Below are 18,810 nucleotides of genomic sequence, written 5' to 3'. Positions count from 1 at the left end.
ATTTAATTACTCAAATTACAGACAAAATGTATACATAGCTGATTAAAAAAGATACACGTGTATACACACTGTTTAAAACGTGTTTAGCTTTATGAGGATTTGGTGTGCTTTGCGTTGCAAAAATCGAGATTCCGCATTTTCCTTCTACATATTTCATACCTAAAAATGCGATTCCGCCGGTAAAAACATTAAAACCAATCACTATATACTACAAATTGCTTACTCCTGTGGAACGGTATAATCTCAACTAAAAAAGACATTTTTTGGGTGAGACCAAGACAATAAGGCCCTTGACTGTTTATTATTTAATTCACAATATACTATAAAGATCATTACAAAATGTTATGTAAAACCTTAACCTTTAGTAAAAGAATAAAGTCAACATTTTGCACGTAAGGAATCCTATAACCTTCATTTTCTTCAAACGCATTCTAAGCTGAGTACAATTAAGAAAAATAAAACAGCTTTGTCAGGTGATATGTAAGAAACCTCTTTACACGAAGCAAAGCTCATTATGTTTTCCACGTCTTTTCTGGCTACTTATTGGTTGATTGTAACCCACGTTCGCGCAAGGTTCCCGCTCTAGTCTCAAACCTTAAAACGTACCGATTTGATTTCTTGTTGACCATCGATGCTTTCAGTGCATTAAGGTAGAAGCAGAATAACAAAACAAGTGCCATTTAAAGAAAGCATGTCTTCAAGTAAAATACGAAGATTTTTGTGTAGAGAGTATAGCATTGAACATCACTGATTTAGTATACTGCAACCACGAGTTGCGGTTAGAAACCACTATACAGAAGAAGTGAACCGAATTGGGTTCTTATCGTATTGCGTGCAGGAAAGCCTTCACATTGTTAACACCCATATCATTTAAACTGCTTTAAAAATTGTTGACATCATGCACTCAACCAGTGTGCGTGTTATCAAACTGACCGCATGTAACGCTCAAGTCAGGACTTCCGATTTGCGCATGTTTAGCATAGTAGAACCTGCATACACAACTTGTAACAGCTGTGCAGAAGTTTCACTAACAATCATTCATTCCACTGATCTTATTATTGTCTTAAACAGCAGTCTCTGTGGCGCAATCGGTTAGCGCGTTCGGCTGTTAACCGAAAGGTTGGTGGTTCAAGCCCACCCAGGGACGTTTGTTTTATCAATTCCAGCCGGTGTTGTATTGAGTTTTAAACATAGTATATTTTGTTTCCATATTTTGCCACGAGTTTTCATGGTTATTACCATATTAAAGAACGTATTGAACCGTAAAAAATGTACATATCCCAGGCAATATTTAAGCAGTCAGTTGCATGATTCGGAGGACAAGACGTTCACATTTTCTTAACTGGCACTTAAACCTTATCACGACACCACTACTTGTATACATAATTTATTTATGGGGATTGGCTTTGAAGAAAACGTTTTGGTAAGAATTTGTGTTTGAGTTTATATTATGCCTTTGTTGATTTCGTTATTTATAAAGTGCGATACAAATATGGGCATGTGACTTGAAGTTTTTACTTTGTTTAAGTAGATGCATATACAGTTGTTAAAATATATAAGTTGAAATACATTTAGCACAATTAAAAAACAACAACACTAGGAACAAAACAACAGTGATTCCACTGGGGATTGAACCCAGGTCCTTCCGCGTGTTAAGCGGATGTGATAACCACTACACCATGGAATCGCTATATAGCATGACTTGTGTTTACAATATAATCGTTCGGTTTTAACGTATTATTTGAGCTACGAATTTACAAGTGTTCTCCTTACATAATTGACACATTTCTGATCGGTTAGTGTAATGATATCACAAACATTTGAACACATATCAAATTAATTATAGAACGAATCGTACCTGCGTGAGCTTCCAAAATAAACAGCCCATCGGATGGAGACGACCCAGAACTGTTCGGCATGTGTGGCATTTCCCAAGTTTATAAAATACCGTGTTTGCATATCTAACGATTAAAACAGTTCGCCCAACGGGGGACTCGAACCCCCGACCCTCAGATTAAAAGTCTGATGCTCTACCGACTGAGCTAGCCGGGCTTATATGTTCATATACCAGGGTGATTATTGATTGACATTATGGCTGGATCGACATTGTTTAACTGATAAAATCAATATGAACTTACCATGTATAGGTTGTTTATAGTAGTGTATGTTTCTAATACGGATGGCTGTCAGCGGGTTCTTGAAGGAATTGAGTTTTCGACCGTGAAAATGACCCAAATTATACCAAAACCAACATACCGGAATATATGCTGCGTTTGCGTGTTTCATAATAATCCACAATTACTGCGTTTCCTCAGTGCTTTGGTTTTAAAGAGGCCGTGACCCCAAATTCGCACCAAACTGATAACAATATTAGTCATGAATTTAATTACTCAAATTACAGACAAAATGTATACATAGCTGATTAAAAAAGATACACGTGTATACACACTGTTTAAAACGTGTTTAGCTTTATGAGGATTTGGTGTGCTTTGCGTTGCAAAAATCGAGATTCCGCATTTTCCTTCTACATATTTCATACCTAAAAATGCGATTCCGCCGGTAAAAACATTAAAACCAATCACTATATACTACAAATTGCTTACTCCTGTGGAACGGTATAATCTCAACTAAAAAAGACATTTTTTGGGTGAGACCAAGACAATAAGGCCCTTGACTGTTTATTATTTAATTCACAATATACTATAAAGATCATTACAAAATGTTATGTAAAACCTTAACCTTTAGTAAAAGAATAAAGTCAACATTTTGCACGTAAGGAATCCTATAACCTTCATTTTCTTCAAACGCATTCTAAGCTGAGTACAATTAAGAAAAATAAAACAGCTTTGTCAGGTGATATGTAAGAAACCTCTTTACACGAAGCAAAGCTCATTATGTTTTCCACGTCTTTTCTGGCTACTTATTGGTTGATTGTAACCCACGTTCGCACAAGGTTCCCGCTCTAGTCTCAAACCTTAAAACGTACCGATTTGATTTCTTGTTGACCATCGATGCTTTCAGTGCATTAAGGTAGAAGCAGAATAACAAAACAAGTGCCATTTAAAGAAAGCATGTCTTCAAGTAAAATACGAAGATTTTTGTGTAGAGAGTATAGCATTGAACACCACTGATTTAGTATACTGCAACCACGAGTTGCGGTTAGAAACCACTATACAGAAGAAGTGAACCGAATTGGGTTCTTATCGTATTGCGTGCAGGTAAGCCTTCAAATTGTTAACACCCATATCATTTAAACTGCTTTAAAAATTGTTACATCATGCACTCAACCAGTGTGCGTGTTATCAAACTGACCGCATGTAACGCTCAAGTCAGGACTTCCGATTTGCGCATGTTTAGCATAGTAGAACCTGCATATACAACTTGTAACAGCTGTGCAGAAGTTTCACTAACAATCATTCATTCCACTGATCTTATTATTGTCTTAAACAGCAGTCTCTGTGGCGCAATCGGTTAGCGCGTTCGGCTGTTAACCGAAAGGTTGGTGGTTCAAGCCCACCCAGGGACGTTTGTTTTATCAATTCCAGCCGGTGTTGTATTGAGTTTTAAACATAGTATATTTTGTTTCCATATTTTGCCACGAGTTTTCATGGTTATTACCATATTAAAGAACGTATTGAACCGTAAAAAATGTACATATCCCAGGCAATATTTAAGCAGTCAGTTGCATGATTCGGAGGACAAGACGTTCACATTTTCTTAACTGGCACTTAAACCTTATCACGACACCACTACTTGTATACATAATTTATTTATGGGGATTGGCTTTGAAGAAAACGTTTTGGTAAGAATGTGTGTTTGAGTTTATATTATGCCTTTGTTGATTTCGTTATTTATAAAGTGCGATACAAATATGGGCATGTGACTTGAAGTTTTTACTTTGTTTAAGTAGATGCATATACAGTTGTTAAAATATATAAGTTGAAATACATTTAGCACAATTAAAAAACAACAACACTAGGAACAAAACAACAGTGATTCCACTGGGGATTGAACCCAGGTCCTTCCGCGTGTTAAGCGGATGTGATAACCACTACACCATGGAATCGCTATATAGCATGACTTGTGTTTACAATATAATCGTTCGGTTTTAACGTATTATTTGAGCTACGAATTTACAAGTGTTCTCCTTACATAATTGACACATTTCTGATCGGTTAGTGTAATGATATCACAAACATTTGAACACATATCAAATTAATTATAGAACGAATCGTACCTGCGTGAGCTTCCAAAATAAACAGCCCATCGGATGGAGACGACCCAGAACTGTTCGGCATGTGTGGCATTTCCCAAGTTTATAAAATACCGTGTTTGCATATCTAACGATAAAACAGTTCGCCCAACGGGGGACTCGAACCCCCGACCCTCAGATTAAAAGTCTGATGCTCTACCGACTGAGCTAGCCGGGCTTATATGTTCATATACCAGGGTGATTATTGATTGACATTATGGCTGGATCGACATTGTTTAACTGATAAATCAATATGAACTTACCATGTATAGGTTGTTTATAGTAGTGTATGTTTCTAATACGGATGGCTGTCAGCGGGTTCTTGAAGGAATTGAGTTTTCGACCGTGAAAATGACCCAAATTATACCAAAACCAACATACCGGAATATATGCTGCGTTTGCGTTTTCATAATAATCCACAATTACTGCGTTTCCTCAGTGCTTTGGTTTTAAAGAGGCCGTGACCCCAAATTCGCAACAAACTGATAACAATATTAGTCATGAATTTAATTACTCAAATTACAGACAAAATGTATACATAGCTGATTAAAAAAGATACACGTGTATACACACTGTTTAAAACGTGTTTAGCTTTATGAGGATTTGGCTGTGCTTTGCGTTGCAAAAATCGAGATTCCGCATTTTCCTTCTACATATTTCATACCTAAAAATGCGATTCCGCCGGTAAAAACCTTAAAACCAATCACTATATACTACAAATTGCTTACTCCTGTGAAACGGTATAATCTCAACTAAAAAAGACATTTTTTGGGTGAGACCAAGACAATAAGGCCCTTGACTGTTTATTATTTAATTCACAATATACTATAAAGATCATTACAAAATGTTATGTAAAACCTTAAACTTTAGTAAAAGAATAAAGTCAACATTTTGCACGTAAGGAATCTTATAACCTTCATTTTCTTCAAACGCATTCTAAGCTGAGTACAATTAAGAAAAATAAAACAGCTTTGTCAGGTGATATGTAAGAAACCTCTTTACACGAAGCAAAGCTCATTATGTTTTCCACGTCTTTTCTGGCTACTTATTGGTTGATTGTAACCCACGTTCGCACAAGGTTCCCGCTCTAGTCTCAAACCTTAAAACGAACCGATTTGATTTCTTGTTGACCATCGATGCTTTCAGTGCATTAAGGTAGAAGCAGAATAACAAAACAAGTGCCATTTAAAGAAAGCATGTCTTCAAGTAAAATACGAAGATTTTTGTGTAGAGAGTATAGCATTGACACCACTGATTTAGTATACTGCAACCACGAGTTGCGGTTAGAAACCACTATACAGAAGAAGTGAACCGAATTGGGTTCTTATCGTATTGCGTGCAGGTAAGCCTTCAAATTGTTAACACCCATATCATTTAAACTGCTTTAAAAATTGTTTACATCATGCACTCAACCAGTGTGCGTGTTATCAAACTGACCGCATGTAACGCTCAAGTCAGGACTTCCGATTTGCGCATGTTTAGCATAGTAGAACCTGCATATACAACTTGTAACAGCTGTGCAGAAGTTTCACTAACAATCATTCATTCCACTGATCTTATTATTGTCTTAAACAGCAGTCTCTGTGGCGCAATCGGTTAGCGCGTTCGGCTGTTAACCGAAAGGTTGGTGGTTCAAGCCCACCCAGGGACGTTTGTTTTATCAATTCCAGCCGGTGTTGTATTGAGTTTTAAACATAGTATATTTTGTTTCCATATTTTGCCACGAGTTTTCATGGTTATTACCATATTAAAGAACGTATTGAACCGTAAAAAATGTACATATCCCAGGCAATATTTAAGCAGTCAGTTGCATGATTCGGAGGACAAGACGTTCACATTTTCTTAACTGGCACTTAAACCTTATCACGACACCACTACTTGTATACATAATTTATTTATGGGGATTGGCTTTGAAGAAAACGTTTTGGTAAGAATGTGTGTTTGAGTTTATATTATGCCTTTGTTGATTTCGTTGTTTATAAAGTGCGATACAAATATGGGCATGTGACTTGAAGTTTTTACTTTGTTTAAGTAGATGCATATACAGTTGTTAAAGTATATAAGTTGAAATACATTTAGCACAATTAAAAAACAACAACACTAGGAACAAAACAACAGTGATTCCACTGGGGATTGAACCCAGGTCCTTCCGCGTGTTAAGCGGATGTGATAACCACTACACCATGGAATCGCTATATAGCATGACTTGTGTTTACAATATAATCGTTCGGTTTTAACGTATTATTTGAGCTACGAATTTACAAGTGTTCTCCTTACATAATTGACACTGAGTACCTGAGTGAGCTTCCAAAATAAACAGCCCATCGGATGGAGACGACCCAGAACTGTTCGGCATGTGTGGCATTTCCCAAGTTTATAAAATACCGTGTTTGCATATTTAACGATAAAACAGTTCGCCCAACGGGGGACTCGAACCCCCGACCCTCAGATTAAAAGTCTGATGCTCTACCGACTGAGCTAGCCGGGCTTATATGTTCATATACCAGGGTGATTATTGATTGACATTATGGCTGGATCGACATTGTTTAACTGATAAAATCAATATGAACTTACCATGTATAGGTTGTTTATAGTAGTGTATGTTTCTAATACGGATGGCTGTCAGCGGGTTCTTGAAGGAATTGAGTTTTCGACCGTGAAAATGACCAAAATTATACCAAAACCAACATACCGGAATATATGCTGCGTTTGCGTGTTTCATAATAATCCACAATTACTGCGTTATCTCAGTGCTTTGGTTTTAAAGAGGCCGTGACCCCAAATTCGCACCAAACTGATAACAATATTAGTCATGAATTTAATTACTCAAATTACAGACAAAATGTATACATAGCTGATTAAAAAAAGACACACGTGTATACACACTGTTTAAAACGTGTTTAGCTTTATGAGGATTTGGCGTGCTTTGCGTTGCAAAAATCGAGATTCCGCATTTTCCTTCTACATATTTCATACCTAAAAATGCGATTCCGCCGGTAAAAACCATAAAACCAATCACTATATACTACAAATTGCTTACTCCTGTGAAACGGTATAATCTCAACTAAAAAAGACATTTTTTTGGGTGAGACCAAGACAATAAGGCCCTTGACTGTTTATTATTTAATTCACAATATACTATAAAGATCATTACAAAATGTTATGTAAAACCTTAAACTTTAGTAAAAGAATAAAGTCAACATTTTGCACGTAAGGAATCCTATAACCTTCATTTTCTTCAAACGCATTCTAAGCTGAGTACAATTAAGGAAAATAAAACAGCTTTGTCAGGTGATATGTAAGAAACCTCTTTACACGAAGCAAAGCTCATTATGTTTTCCACGTCTTTTCTGGCTACTTATTGGTTGATTGTAACCCACGTTCGCACAAGGTTCCCGCTCTAGTCTCAAACCTTAAAACGTACCGATTTGATTTCTTGTTGACCATCGATGCTTTCAGTGCATTAAGGTAGAAGCAGAATAACAAAACAAGTGCCATTTAAAGAAAGCATGTCTTCAAGTAAAATACGAAGATTTTTGTGTAGAGAGTATAGCATTGACACCACTGATTTAGTATACTGCAACCACGAGTTGCGGTTAGAAACCACTATACAGAAGAAGTGAACCGAATTGGGTTCTTATCGTATTGCGTGCAGGTAAGCCTTCAAATTGTTAACACCCATATCATTTAAACTGCTTTAAAAATTGTTTACATCATGCACTCAACCAGTGTGCGTGTTATCAAACTGACCGCATGTAACGCTCAAGTCAGGACTTCCGATTTGCGCATGTTTAGCATAGTAGAACCTGCATATACAACTTGTAACAGCTGTGCAGAAGTTTCACTAACAATCATTCATTCCACTGATCTTATTATTGTCTTAAACAGCAGTCTCTGTGGCGCAATCGGTTAGCGCGTTCGGCTGTTAACCGAAAGGTTGGTGGTTCAAGCCCACCCAGGGACGTTTGTTTTATCAATTCCAGCCGGTGTTGTATTGAGTTTTAAACATAGTATATTTTGTTTCCATATTTTGCCACGAGTTTTCATGGTTATTACCATATTAAAGAACGTATTGAACCGTAAAAAATGTACATATCCCAGGCAATATTTAAGCAGTCAGTTGCATGATTCGGAGGACAAGACGTTCACATTTTCTTAACTGGCACTTAAACCTTATCACGACACCACTACTTGTATACATAATTTATTTATGGGGATTGGCTTTGAAGAAAACGTTTTGGTAAGAATTTGTGTTTGAGTTTATATTATGCCTTTGTTGATTTCGTTATTTATAAAGTGCGATACAAATATGGGCATGTGACTTGAAGTTTTTACTTTGTTTAAGTAGATGCATATACAGTTGTTAAAATATATAAGTTGAAATACATTTAGCACAATTAAAAAACAACAACACTAGGAACAAAACAACAGTGATTCCACTGGGGATTGAACCCAGGTCCTTCCGCGTGTTAAGCGGATGTGATAACCACTACACCATGGAATCGCTATATAGCATGACTTGTGTTTACAATATAATCGTTCGGTTTTAACGTATTATTTGAGCTACGAATTTACAAGTGTTCTCCTTAAATAATTGACACATTTCTGATCGGTTAGTGTAATGATATCACAAACATTTGAACACATATCAAATTAATTATAGAACGAATCGTACCTGAGTGAGCTTCCAAAATAAACAGCCCATCGGATGGAGACGACCCAGAACTGTTCGGCATGTGTGGCATTTCCCAAGTTTATAAAATACCGTGTTTGCATATCTAACGATAAAACAGTTCGCCCAACGGGGGACTCGAACCCCCGACCCTCAGATTAAAAGTCTGATGCTCTACCGACTGAGCTAGCCGGGCTTATATGTTCATATACCAGGGTGATTATTGATTGACCTTATGGCTGGATCGACATTGTTTAACTGATAAAATCAATATGAACTTACCATGTATAGGTTGTTTATAGTAGTGTATGTTTCTAATACGGATGGCTGTCAGCGGGTTCTTGAAGGAATTGAGTTTTCGACCGTGAAAATGACCAAAATTATACCAAAACCAACATACCGGAATATATGCTGCGTTTGCGTTTTCATAATAATCCACAATTACTGCGTTTCCTCAGTGCTTTGGTTTTAAAGAGGCCGTGACCCCAAATTCGCAACAAACTGATAACAATATTAGTCATGAATTTAATTACTCAAATTACAGACAAAATGTATACATAGCTGATTAAAAAAAGATACACGTGTATACACACTGTTTAAAACGTGTTTAGCTTTATGAGGATTTGGTGTGCTTTGCGTTGCAAAAATCGAGATTCCGCATTTTCCTTCTACATATTTCATACCTAAAAATGCGATTCCGCCGGTAAAAACCTTAAAACCAATCACTATATACTACAAATTGCTTACTCCTGTGAAACGGTATAATCTCAACTAAAAAAGACATTTTTTTGGGTGAGACCAAGACAATAAGGCCCTTGACTGTTTATTATTTAATTCACAATATACTATAAAGATCATTACAAAATGTTATGTAAAACCTTAAACTTTAGTAAAAGAATAAAGTCAACATTTTGCACGTAAGGAATCTTATAACCTTCATTTTCTTCAAACGCATTCTAAGCTGAGTACAATTAAGAAAAATAAAACAGCTTTGTCAGGTGATATGTAAGAAACCTCTTTACACGAAGCAAAGCTCATTATGTTTTCCACGTCTTTTCTGGCTACTTATTGGTTGATTGTAACCCACGTTCGCACAAGGTTCCCGCTCTAGTCTCAAACCTTAAATCGTACCGATTTGATTTCTTGTTGACCATCGATGCTTTCAGTGCATTAAGGTAGAAGCAGAATAACAAAACAAGTGCCATTTAAAGAAAGCATGTCTTCAAGTAAAATACGAAGATTTTTGTGTAGAGAGTATAGCATTGACACCACTGATTTAGTATACTGCAACCACGAGTTGCGGTTAGAAACCACTATACAGAAGAAGTGAACCGAATTGGGTTCTTATCGTATTGCGTGCAGGTAAGCCTTCAAATTGTTAACACCCATATCATTTAAACTGCTTTAAAAATTGTTTACATCATGCACTCAACCAGTGTGCGTGTTATCAAACTGACCGCATGTAACGCTCAAGTCAGGACTTCCGATTTGCGCATGTTTAGCATAGTAGAACCTGCATATACAACTTGTAACAGCTGTGCAGAAGTTTCACTAACAATCATTCATTCCACTGATCTTATTATTGTCTTAAACAGCAGTCTCTGTGGCGCAATCGGTTAGCGCGTTCGGCTGTTAACCGAAAGGTTGGTGGTTCAAGCCCACCCAGGGACGTTTGTTTTATCAATTCCAGCCGGTGTTGTATTGAGTTTTAAACATAGTATATTTTGTTTCCATATTTTGCCACGAGTTTTCATGGTTATTACCATATTAAAGAACGTATTGAACCGTAAAAAATGTACATATCCCAGGCAATATTTAAGCAGTCAGTTGCATGATTCGGAGGACAAGACGTTCACATTTTCTTAACTGGCACTTAAACCTTATCACGACACCACTACTTGTATACATAATTTATTCATGGGGATTGGCTTTGAAGAAAACGTTTTGGTAAGAATTTGTGTTTGAGTTTATATTATGCCTTTGTTGATTTCGTTATTTATAAAGTGCGATACAAATATGGGCATGTGACTTGAAGTTTTTACTTTGTTTAAGTAGATGCATATACAGTTGTTAAAATATATAAGTTGAAATACATTTAGCACAATTAAAAAATCAAAGCGCCGAAGGCGCTGAAGGCCTGGGGCTAAATTTAGGGTGCTTGGAAAGAAGTGTAGTGACTAAACTGAAGTAAATGCAAACGGATCCACGCTATTTTGCTGCCAGATACAGTGTACATGTATACTGATGTTATGAAGTTGAAGATTTAATATGTTACTCGTGCTTAATATGTCTATCTGGTTTTAAACACTTCGACCTTTAAGCTAAGGTCATTCAATGGTCAAGGTCATCATAAAGTAGGTCAGTGGGAAGGTCTTGTCCAAAAGGGAGTTATGGACAAAAATAAAGTAAATCCAATCATGAACCACAAAGTTATGGTGAATGTTAAGTTATTGGGTGCTTTGACTTTTGAGTTCAAGGGCCAAGGTCATCAAGAAATATGTCCGTGGGAAGGTGTTGATCAAAGAAGAGTTGTGTACAAATATCAAGTGAAAACAATTATTCTGTAGTATGGAAGTTATGGCAAAAGTATAATTTTTCGGACAGACAGTTCAGAAACCATATGCCTGCCTTCGGGGCTTTAAAACAATGTATGTATGAAAAAGTTTAAATTAAATATTAGATTTATGGTTGTATTTTACAGACAAACATTTTCAAGAGATGAAGAGGAAGATTCATAAGTAAGGCTAGGTTTCTTTAAGTGTTGAACGGATGTCAAGCTTCTCATTTGAAAGCTTCGATAGTGTTTGAGAAATTGTAAGTCGGTAAACTAATAACTAGTAAAATATGAAGGATAAAGGTATGTGCTTTTAACAGAAGTTGCATGTCATCATATTATATAAGTATGTAGACTGTCAAGTTGAAAGGTTGGACAATGTTTGAGAAAATTAAGTTTTTTGTTGAGAATTTGACAATATTTCTATGTACTAAGTCAAAACAAGGGCAGATAATTCCATAAATATAGGTCACATGGTAACCAGCCTTGTCAGTATGGACTTAACAGGCGAAATTGAGCAAGTATTGTAAGTTTGAAGAGGATATCTTTGATAGTCTTTGCGGAAATTGACATTTACAGACAACTAAACAAACGCGAACATCGACTACCTGGCTATGACAATAGCTCTTGTTTTGTTCTAAAAGTCGAGCTAAAAAGGGAGATATTAATTAAGTTATGTGTGACTGGTAGACTATTTTCAGTCAATATAATGACAATGATGGCATTTTGAAAGGAAAGTGCTAATGATAATGAAATGTTTGAAAATGGTTTTGAGATCAATCTGAAGGCAGGGCAAAGTTACTAATACCATCACAATAAATGAACAAGTACTTCGTGCTGAGATCAATTTAATGAACACAATGTATCAACATTAAAGGTAATTGTTATTATCATCAAAGCTTAATATAACTTGACATAATGAACTATTAACTAATAATCTAGCTCTACACAATGACTTTAAAATGTTTGGAACAAGAATGGTATCATGCAATTCCGTCCTTTTGTGTGAGTATAAACATATGTACTGTAAATGTACAAGGGCTAAATAACAAAGACAAATGCACTAAAAGTTTCAAATGGTTACACAAAAAAAGTAATATATGTCTTTTTTATACAGGAAAGTCACCTAATACATACCTTAGCAAAAACATTGACAAACAAAGTGGTTGGGACGGAGATATTTATCTTAGCGGACAACATACAAATAAACAAGGCATCGCTTGTCTGAGTAAAAGCCATACAGGAATAACAGTGGATTACTTGAACGAAATAATTATTGGCAGACACGCAAGTATAGATATAAAAATACACGAAAAACAATTAACATTAATGAACGTTTACGGTCCGAACATAGATGAATCCAAATGTTATAATAAATAACCAAGATAAGAACATTATAGTCGGAGAGGATTTTAATAATGTTCTTAACCCATTATTAGAGATAAAAGAAATGGAAATCTTTATACTCACTCCAAAAAAAGGAACATTTTGAATAACATTATTGAAAACTACAATTTGATAGACATAAGGCATACAGTTTATCATAATGAAAGAAAATTCACCTGGCACTCAAACACAAAAACAGCAATATTTTGGAGATAAGATTTTTTTAAATATGCGAGTCTATTTGCAACCTTATCAACACATGCAACTTAAAAACCAGGATTTATGACTGATCACTCGATAGTTGAACTTTAACTGCATGAAATACAACCTGAAAGAGGCCCAAGGTACTTTAAAAGTTAATAATAGCTTCTGAAAAGATACACAATATCAAACACAAATATAACAGGTAATAACCAATACAGTTTAAGATAACAAAGATGCAAATCCAAACACCTTATGGGAAATAATTAAAGGCAAGATACTTAACACAACAATAAGATGCACGTCATTTAAAACAACAGGGCCGTTAGGCCCTAAGGCGCTCACCTGAGAGCAAAAGGAACTAGACTATTCTGGACAAATGCAAACTGATTCATGAAGATTAGACCAAAAAAGTGACTTTCAACATGTTTATTCTTATATTTGACCTAGCGACCTAGTTTTTAAGCTCATATGACCCAGTTTCAATCTTCGCTAAGATTTCATTGGGACAAAATAATGTTTTGACCAAGTTTCATGTAGATTGGCCAATAAATAAGGCTAATATAGCGTCAACAAGTTTTCACTAAAGCCATATAAGGACAACTGCCCCCCCCCCCATCATTAGAACAAATGTTCTGACTAAGTTTCATGAAGATTGAACAATGAATTTGACTTCTACAGAGTGAACAAGTTTTACTATAGCCATAATAGGAAAACTGCCCCGCCCCCTGGCGGCCATGTTTTTCTTCCAAACGGAACCATTTTTGAACTTGTCAAAGATTTTATTGGGACACATGTTCCGACCAAGTTTCATGATGATTAAACAAAAAATGTAACTTCTAGAGTCTTAACAAGGTTTTACAATAGCCATATTAGGAAAACTGCCACGCCCCCTGACACCCAGGTTTTTCAACAACAAGAAGCATTTTCGAACTCGTCCAAGATATTAATGGGACACATGTTCTGACCAAGTTTCATGAAGATTGGACAATAAATGTGACCTCTAAAGTGTTAACAAGGTAAATGTTGACGCTGCATGACAGACAAGGCACAAAAGGCGATCTAAAAAGCTCACCATGAGCACGTTGTGCTCAGGTAAGCTAAAAAAAAAGAAACACACAAACTTGAAAATGAAGCCATAAAAGTCATTGAAGCACTTGAAAAACAGATGCATAAAAGAAACACAAATTATGCCACCTCCATTGAAGAAGGAAATTCTTACAAAACAAGGGCTGTTTGTAAAACATGCATGCCCCCCTATATGGGCTAAAAGTTGTAGTAGCAGCCATTGTGTGAATACGTTTTTTGTCACTGTGAACGGTGGTGGTGGTGTAGTGGTGGTGGTGTGTAGTGGTGTTGTAGTAGTAGTAGTAGTAGTAGTAGTAGTAGTAGTAGTAGTAGTAGTAGTAGTAGAAGTAGTAGTAGCAGCAGTAGCAGTAGCAGCAGCAATACAATACCAATACTTAAGAATGATCAAATGGGAAAAGGTAACCTAGCACTGGCAGTAAATATGGGGCTCATTTACAGGTCAGATTTGGAATCTCTGCTGTAAAATAAGATTTTAAATGAATTAAAGGGAGGCAAATGCTGTAATAAAAAGAACATGCATAAACGGTAGTTGTTTCCCTTGTTTGAACCATGCTAAATCCTTAAAATGCCTATTTCCAGTAACTGTGACCTTCACCTGTGACCTTGACCTTTGACCTAGTGACCTCAAAATCAATAGGGGTCATCTGCGAGTCATGATCAATGTACCTATGAAGTTTCATGATCCTAGCCCCAAGCATTCTTGAGTTATCATCCGGAAACCACCTGGTGGATGGACCGACCGACCGACCGACATGAGCAAAGCAATATACCCCCTCTTCTTCGAAGGGGGGCATAAAAAAAAATATAATAGAAGGAATTTATCACACACACCTCAATGGCATAATACTTCGAGCCAGGCACATCATGTTGAACACAATGAAAACAATACAAAATACTGTGCAAACATTTTCAAACGTAGAAGCAAACACAAAACTATACACAGACTAGTAGTTAATGGCAAAGACATATCAAATAAAAGACAAATAATAGAAGAAGCCTATTTTTTGAAACACTATAAACGAAAGAATGTCGAAAATAACAACCTCTGTAAAATAATAACACATCATGCTTTAAAGGAAGAGGAATAACAAGTATGTGAAGGATTACAAACTGAATGTGAATATTGTGCAAATAATAGTACAAGCCTATATTTTGAAACCCTATAAACGAAAGAATGTTGAAAATAACACCCTCTGTAAAAAAACACGTCATGCTTTAAATGAAGAGGAAAAAGAAGTATGTGACGGATTACTAACTGAATATGAATGTGGACTAGCTCTTAAAGAAATGCAAAATAACAAAAGTTCGGGATCTGATAGCATCACTAACAAGTGTTATAAAATATTTTGGAACGATATTCAAACACATTTAACTAATTCACTAAATTATTCATTCATTTAACAATGGTGGTCTTACCACGCGGAAAGCAAAGTGTTAACAAGGGACAAAATTGTCACAAAACCATGTTTTCATTGTGAAAAAAAATTCTGATAAAGGGAGAAAACTCAAACTGAACTTTTGAAATGAACAAACAAAATTAACCCCCTTTGTAAGTTTTTTTTTTTTTTAAATCTATTTTTAGTCGTGGCGACCTTGACATTGGAGATATTGACGTGATTCTTTCGTGCGACACACCGTCCCATAATGGTGAACAAATGTACCAAATGATTTTAAAATCTCACAATGAATGACATAGTTATGGCCAGGACAAGCTCATTTATGGCCATTTTTGACCTTTGAACTCAAAGTGTGACCTTGACCTCGGAGATATCGACGTAATTATTTCGTGCGACACACCGTCCAATGATGGTGAACAAATGTGCCAAATGATTTTAAAAACTGACAATGAACGACATAGTTATGGCCCGGACAAGCATGTTCCGCCCGCCCGCCAGCCAGCCAGCCAGCCCGCCCGCATTCGCCAATCTAATAACCAGTTTTTTCCTTTGGAAAACCTGGTTAATGATAATGAAATGTTCAAAAAATGGTATCGAGATCAATTTAAATGAAGGCAGGGCATAGTTACCAATACCATTGTAATAAATGAACAAGTACGTAGATCAATTTAATGAACAGAATGTATCAACGACATGGAAGGTTATTGTTTTTAACGTCAAAGCGTAATATAATTTTGCATAATTTAGTATCAATAAATAATCTAGCTCTACAAAATGATTTTAAAATGTTAGAAACAAGAAAAGTGGCATGTATTTCTTCTCCTTTTGTATGAATATTAACATATGTACTCTAAATGTAAAAGGGCTAAATAACAAAGACAAACACACTTAAATTTTCAAATGGTTAGACGAAAAAAAGTCTTTTACAGGAAAATCACATCACACGTACCTGCGCACAAACATTGAAAAGTGCATGGGACGGAGATATTTATCTTAGCGGACAACATACAAATAAACAAGGCATCACTTTACTGATCAAAAGTAATACAGGAATAACAGTGGATAACTTGAAAGAAATAATAATTGTCAGACAAGCAAGTATAGATATAACAAGCAAATTTGTTGAATTGATATCCCCCGCCAATATGCTGCTGGACACAAGTGTTATATTTGACACTCAAAAAAGCATTTTTTCAAGATAAAAAGGGCCATAACTCCATTATTAACAGATAATGTACAATTCCATTTGGCGTGAATTATTATCTTATCAATATATATACTCATTCAAAGTTTCAATGAAATCCGCCAAAGCACTCCCAAGATATAGCTGCTGACACGCAAACAAATGCATTTTTTCAAGATACAAAGGGCCATAACTCCATTATTAACAGATGGTGTACAATGCCATTTGGTGTGCATCATCCTCTTATCCATATATATACTCATACCAAGTTTCAATGAAAACCGCCAAAGCACGTCCAAGATATGGCTCCGGACACAAAAGAACCTGTAGTAAAAAGCATTTTTTCAAGATACAAAGGGCAATAACTCTGTTTTTAACAGATAGATGGTATACAATGCCATTTGGCGTGCATCATCCTCTTATGCATATATATACTCATACCAAGTTTCAATGAAATCCGCCGAAGCACTTCCAAGATATGGCTCCGGACACAAAAGTGCCTATAGTAAAAAGCATTTTTTCAAGATACAAAGGGCCATAACTCTGTTTTTAACAGATGGTGTACGATTCCATTTGGCGTGCATCATCCTGTTATGCATATGTATATACACACAGTCGTCGAAATTCGCACTAGTCCGACAGCAAAAAACTAGTTGCTTGTACAATTCATTTAACAAAACAAGTTCGAATTTCATTTTCAATATTTGTAAACGAAGTTTTGAGCCGCTTAAATCAACAGCTGCTTATGTTTTAACACACTGCGCGCACGTGCTGGGCAATCAGCCGATAATTGGATTACTGCGCATAAAGCGCATGGTTTTGTGGTTCCCGGATTATTATTATGTAAAATAAATCTTTTGCGTTTCGTTCGGGACACAGAGAGTAATGGCCTAACAGTTGTCATTGAAGTACGTCGTTGAGGAATGCAAATCTGAGGTAAGTGTGATTGACGCATTTGTCAACTGGCTTTTTGTAGAATAACCTAGCACTAAATTGCTTATATATTTTCTGGTGGTTCAGGTTTGCTCTCTCTTTCACATGGATATATGGGATACATTTCTGCTAATTTTTTACCTAAACTTAATGTATACATGTATATTTATAATTGTGATTAAATTGAAATCCGTGTGTGAAATTAATTTCTTCTTATTTCAGGATCCGAAAGAGGCTGGCTCAGATGAAGAGGAAGCTGACTTGGATGAGGATGAAATTAATAAGAGTGTTGTATTGTGTTCTAAAGATTGAATAAATAAATGCTTCTTTGGATGTTTTATGTTATGTTTATCTGCATTTTTAACAAAAATGTTTGGGCTAGTAAAATCTGACTCAGGCTACTTCGAATTCGCATATTACTAGCCCCACTTGCTTGTAGATTTACATCTAAATTTCAATGACTGTACACATACCAAGTTTCAATGAAATCCGCCAAAGCACTTCAAGATATGGCTCCGGACACAAAAGTGCCTATAGTAAAAAGCATTTTTTCAAGATACAAAGGGCCATAACTCTATTTTTAACAGATGGTGTACAATGCCATTTGGTGTGCATCATCCTCTTATGCATATATATACTCATACCAAGTTTCAATGAAATCCGCCAAAGCACTTCCAAGATATGGCTCCGGACACAAAAGTGCCGGACAGACAGCTGGACGGACGGACAATGCCAAAACAATATCCCTCCGCCTCTGGCAGGGGATAATTATACACAAAACACAATTAACATTAATAAACGTTTACGGCCTGAATATAGATGAATCCAAATTTTATGAAACATTACATTCCGATAAAATAAATAACAAAGATAAAAACATTTTAGTTGGAGGTGATTTCAATTTTGTGTTTAACGCATAATTAGAGATAAAAATAATGGAAATCTTATACTCACTCCAAAAATAGGAACATTTTGAATAACATAGTTGAAAACTACAATTTGATGGCATAATACTTCGTGCACGGGCACAGCATGTTGAACACAATGAAAACAATACAATATACTTTGCAAACAATGAAAAACTTACAAACGAAAACAAAACTATACAGAAACTTGTAGTTGATGGCAAAGACATTGTTTTAT

The 18,810-nt window shown here is 35.9% G+C and overlaps 13 non-coding genes across 13 annotated transcripts; 5 read left to right on the top strand and 8 right to left on the bottom strand.

Moving 5' to 3' along the window:
- Window positions 1–1,073: 1,073 nt before the first annotated feature.
- On the top strand, window positions 1,074–1,147 carry Trnan-guu (transfer RNA asparagine (anticodon GUU)). The gene has a single exon. It is a non-coding gene; the product is annotated as a tRNA-Asn (tRNA).
- A 467-nt stretch (window positions 1,148–1,614) lies between these two features.
- Window positions 1,615–1,687, bottom strand: Trnav-aac (transfer RNA valine (anticodon AAC)). Its single transcript has one exon. It is a non-coding gene; the product is annotated as a tRNA-Val (tRNA).
- Window positions 1,688–1,979: 292 nt separating this feature from the next.
- Window positions 1,980–2,052, bottom strand: Trnak-uuu (transfer RNA lysine (anticodon UUU)). The gene has a single exon. It is a non-coding gene; the product is annotated as a tRNA-Lys (tRNA).
- Window positions 2,053–3,452: 1,400 nt separating this feature from the next.
- Trnan-guu (transfer RNA asparagine (anticodon GUU)) lies at window positions 3,453–3,526 on the top strand. Its single transcript has one exon. It is a non-coding gene; the product is annotated as a tRNA-Asn (tRNA).
- Window positions 3,527–3,993: 467 nt separating this feature from the next.
- Trnav-aac (transfer RNA valine (anticodon AAC)) lies at window positions 3,994–4,066 on the bottom strand. The gene has a single exon. It is a non-coding gene; the product is annotated as a tRNA-Val (tRNA).
- Window positions 4,067–4,357: 291 nt separating this feature from the next.
- Window positions 4,358–4,430, bottom strand: Trnak-uuu (transfer RNA lysine (anticodon UUU)). The gene has a single exon. It is a non-coding gene; the product is annotated as a tRNA-Lys (tRNA).
- Window positions 4,431–5,829: 1,399 nt separating this feature from the next.
- Trnan-guu (transfer RNA asparagine (anticodon GUU)) lies at window positions 5,830–5,903 on the top strand. Its single transcript has one exon. It is a non-coding gene; the product is annotated as a tRNA-Asn (tRNA).
- A 467-nt stretch (window positions 5,904–6,370) lies between these two features.
- Window positions 6,371–6,443, bottom strand: Trnav-aac (transfer RNA valine (anticodon AAC)). The gene has a single exon. It is a non-coding gene; the product is annotated as a tRNA-Val (tRNA).
- Window positions 6,444–6,667: 224 nt separating this feature from the next.
- Window positions 6,668–6,740, bottom strand: Trnak-uuu (transfer RNA lysine (anticodon UUU)). Its single transcript has one exon. It is a non-coding gene; the product is annotated as a tRNA-Lys (tRNA).
- Window positions 6,741–8,142: 1,402 nt separating this feature from the next.
- Window positions 8,143–8,216, top strand: Trnan-guu (transfer RNA asparagine (anticodon GUU)). The gene has a single exon. It is a non-coding gene; the product is annotated as a tRNA-Asn (tRNA).
- A 467-nt stretch (window positions 8,217–8,683) lies between these two features.
- Trnav-aac (transfer RNA valine (anticodon AAC)) lies at window positions 8,684–8,756 on the bottom strand. The gene has a single exon. It is a non-coding gene; the product is annotated as a tRNA-Val (tRNA).
- A 291-nt stretch (window positions 8,757–9,047) lies between these two features.
- Trnak-uuu (transfer RNA lysine (anticodon UUU)) lies at window positions 9,048–9,120 on the bottom strand. Its single transcript has one exon. It is a non-coding gene; the product is annotated as a tRNA-Lys (tRNA).
- A 1,401-nt stretch (window positions 9,121–10,521) lies between these two features.
- Trnan-guu (transfer RNA asparagine (anticodon GUU)) lies at window positions 10,522–10,595 on the top strand. Its single transcript has one exon. It is a non-coding gene; the product is annotated as a tRNA-Asn (tRNA).
- The last annotated feature ends 8,215 nt before the right edge of the window (window positions 10,596–18,810 follow it).

Source organism: Dreissena polymorpha, chromosome 14 (genome assembly GCF_020536995.1).
Source record: "Dreissena polymorpha isolate Duluth1 chromosome 14, UMN_Dpol_1.0, whole genome shotgun sequence".
In the NCBI taxonomy this organism is placed as follows: Eukaryota; Metazoa; Mollusca; class Bivalvia; order Myida; family Dreissenidae; genus Dreissena; species Dreissena polymorpha.
This window is presented reverse-complemented; position numbering and strand designations above follow the sequence as displayed.